This window comes from Colobus angolensis, unplaced genomic scaffold (genome assembly GCF_000951035.1).
Source record: "Colobus angolensis palliatus isolate OR3802 unplaced genomic scaffold, Cang.pa_1.0 Scaffold12, whole genome shotgun sequence".
NCBI classification, from domain to species: domain Eukaryota; kingdom Metazoa; phylum Chordata; class Mammalia; order Primates; family Cercopithecidae; genus Colobus; species Colobus angolensis.
The window spans coordinates 14010591-14014328 of NW_012113141.1; the positions used below are offsets into that span (position 1 = coordinate 14010591).

General features: G+C 35.0%; 1 pseudogene; it reads right to left on the minus strand.

Moving 5' to 3' along the window:
• Positions 1–1398: 1398 nt before the first annotated feature.
• On the minus strand, positions 1399–3374 carry LOC105503097 (annotated as a pseudogene).
• Positions 3375–3738: the final 364 nt, after the last annotated feature.

Here is a 3738-nt window from a genome sequence, read left to right on the forward strand (position 1 = left end):
GAGTGAAGAAAAGGGCGGACTTTAATGTTTATTTACAGGATGCTGCAAGATATGAAATTCCACATAGAAATCAGAAACCTAGTCAGAGGACAAGCCTGGGCAACAGAGCGAGACTCCGTCTAAAAAAAAAAAAAAAAAAGAAGAAAATTTTGAAATCAGAAAGTATGAATCCTTTGTTTTTTTCATTTTCAGGATTATTTAGCTATTCTTGGTTCCTCAAGTTCTATATGAATTTGATAATCAGCTAATTAATCTCCACAAAGAATTCAGTTGGTATTCTGGTAGTGATTACATTGAATCTCTGAATCAGTTTAGGGAGTATTGGCATCATGTTGTCTTCTGATGCATGAAGATGTGATGTTTTTCCACTTATTTAATGTCAGTAATGTTTTGTAGTCTTCAAAGTTTGGAACTTCCTTTGTTAAATTTATTTCTAAGTATTTTATTCTTATTGATGTTATTTTGAATGGAAATTGTTTTCTTAATTTCATTTTTAGATTGCTCATTTGCAAATGTACAAAATACAATTGTACAACTGATTTTTATATATTGATCTTGTATCTTGCAACCTTGCTAAACTTGTTTATTATAGTATTTTTTAAATGGATTCCTTAAGATTTTCTATTTATAATATCAGATAATGTCATCTGTGAGCAGAGATAGTTTTACTTCTTCCTTTCCTATCTGGGTGCCTTTTCTTTTTCTTTCCTAATTGGCCTGACTAGAACCTCTGGTACAGTGTTGAATAGAAGTAGTAAAAGCAGACATTCTTGTCTTGTTCCTGCTCTTAGAAAGGAAAGCATCCAGTTTTTCATCAGTGAGCATGATGTTAACTATTGGTTTTTCAGAAGCCCTTCATTATGTTGAGAAAATTCCCTTCTATTCCTAGTTTATTACTTTTTGTTATGAATGGGCATCAGATATTGTCAATCTTTTTTTTCATTTATTGGAATGATTAGGTAATTTTGTTTCTTATTGTATTGATATAATGGATTAAATTAATTTTCAGATGTTGAATCAACCTTGCATTCCTGGGATAAATTCCACATAGTAATGGAATAAAATCTTTTTAATATGCTGCTGGATCTGATTTATTAGTATTTTGCTGGGACATTTTACATCTATATTTATAAGATATATTAGTCTATAGTTTTCTTGTCATTTTTTTCCACCTGGTTTTGGTATCAGGTTAATACTGGCCTCATAAAATAATTTGGGAAGTGCTCTCTCCTACTTTTTGGAAGAATTTGTGAAAAATTAGTATAAATTCTTCTTTAAGTATTTGGCGGAATTCGCTAGTGAAGCCATATGGGTTTGGGCTTTTCTTTGTGGATAGGGTTTTTTTTTTTGACTTTACTAAACATTAAAGCACACATGAATGTTTTCTGTGGAGGAGGACTAAAGGACATCAGGGGAAAAGAAAGGGATACTTGGGAAGAGAATCACACAACAAGGACCTATCTTCACAAAAAAGGGCTCAGTATTGATTTCCAGGGAGGAACAGGGAATGGTCAGCTCAAATTTGGTGATGACATCAGGATGAAGGACTCCAAGCTTCCTGATGTTTTGACTCCTGGCAAAGATCTCTGTGCTTTGCCCAGGGAAGAAAGCAGTCCCTTTTGATGATTTGATCACATATCCCCCTTTATTTTCAATGGGAGATACATTGTGCAGCTGTGTAATTCTGTCCAGATGCATATGGATGACCTTAAACCCAGAATTTTTGTTGTAATAAACAGCAAAGAGATGCCTATAGTTTTTTGTACCTACGTCTCTGCTAGAATCTTTTATTACAGTGTTAGAGATTTCAAATAGTTTCAGAGGAAGGAGCATTTTCTGATTCATTTCTATGGTCTTCAGAGCACCAAGAAGAGGGGTAATGAATGCCACCTGTAATTGAGCTGTTTTAGTTTTACTTATCTGGACTGCTTTTGTTGCAGAGATATCCAAGCCAAGTTTATCAGAAATATCCTCTTGGAGCAGAGAGCAAAGGTAAGTGCTTCAGTGAATCCATGTCTACCGTAGATTCAGCTACCATGCCATGTTTGACACATTTTTTGAGCTTATTAAGTGGAAATTGATTAGCTGTGGTGTTTATGGGAGAGTCATCTGAATATTGTATATCCACAAGCAATAGCTGCATCTTCTATAATACCCCATGCATGGATAATGTCAGCTGTGATCAGAGGGATTTTATTCTCAATGTGATTCCCATTGCCTATGACTTTGGACTTCAAATACATCCTGGTCAGAAGCTAGGCAAGATTTTCTGGAGTTTCTCTGATGTCATTTTTTTTTTGTTAACAAGATCAGCTTTCACTATATCTTTTTGAACAATTTTTAATTAAAAATATTTTTATAGAGATGGGAGCTCACTATGTTGCCCAGGCTGGTCTTGAACCCCTGGACTCAAGTGATCCTCCCACCTCAGCTTCCCAAAGTGCTGGGATTACAGGTGTGAGCTACCAAGCCCAGCCTCACTATCCCCTTTTGGTAAGCTAGTTCTGGAAAAGTATATGCTTTTCCATTAGGAAAACTACCTCAGTTGCTTCGATCATAAATTGGTTCTCAACATAGTCACTGAAAATGGTGTCCAGATAATATCAAGAACTCTTTTTGCCTTAGTAAAGTCATTTCCTGTGCATTCGATAAATATCTTTCTAGTATTTAATTTTGGAGTCATCCTTATTGGTGATAGAAGGCATTGAAAAGATGACACCCTCGCTATCATAGATAGCTGGGTACAGGGGTTTATTTCCAGTGACATGTTAATAGTGTTTAAGGTGGTTATCAGCCTTGTACATGTTCATTGGCTCACAGATTGTATACTCCTTGGCCTTATTTAGGGCTTGAACTTGATATCTAAAGGACACTTTGCACAGTACAAGTATATGGGTGACAAAGTGTCCAAATCATGGGTTCCAGTAGCAACCAATGCTCTTTTCCAGCAAATATCCTGATGTCATTTCTCCTGATGTTCAAGGAAGCTGTCATATTGATCTTTAGTAAGCTTTAGATTTTGGAGAACTGCTACTGTAAAGGGCATACCTTAACTATCTTTTCTGTGATAATCAATTTCTGGATTTTTCCATTAGGCATTACCTGTTTCTATGCCAGAGACATTTTCCTTTCTTTGAAGACCTGAAGTCCTCAAATCAATCCTTCCAGACACATGAGATCATATCAAAATTGACAGAGATATCAATTTTGCAAAAAACATTAGAGGGCCCTTCTGCATTTACATTGTCTTGTTCATTACTTATTTCCTTCTCAGAAGTAACGTCATCAACTTCCAGACCAAATTGAAAACACAATTCATCAAATTCTTCATCAGTGTAGACCTGGTCCAGGGCTTGGAAGAACAGAAGGTGCTTCTTTATGGGGAGTTTTTTGATTACTGGTTCAATCTCTTTACTTACTACAAGTCTATTTACATAATCTATTTCTTCTTGAGTCAATTTCAGTAGTTCATGTCTTTTAAAATATCTGTCCATTTCATCTAATTTATCTGATTTGTTGACATACGTTGTTCATAGTATTCCTTTATAGTCTTTTTTCAGAGACATTAGCAATGTCTCTGTTTTTGTTGCTATTGAGTCTTTTCTTTTTCTCTTGGCCAATCTAGCTTAAGTTTGCCATTTTTGTTGATCTTTTTAAGGAATTGGCTTTTGGTTTCATTGATATTCTCTGTTGTTTTCCAATTCTCTGTTTCATTAACTTCTGCTCTAATCTTTATTT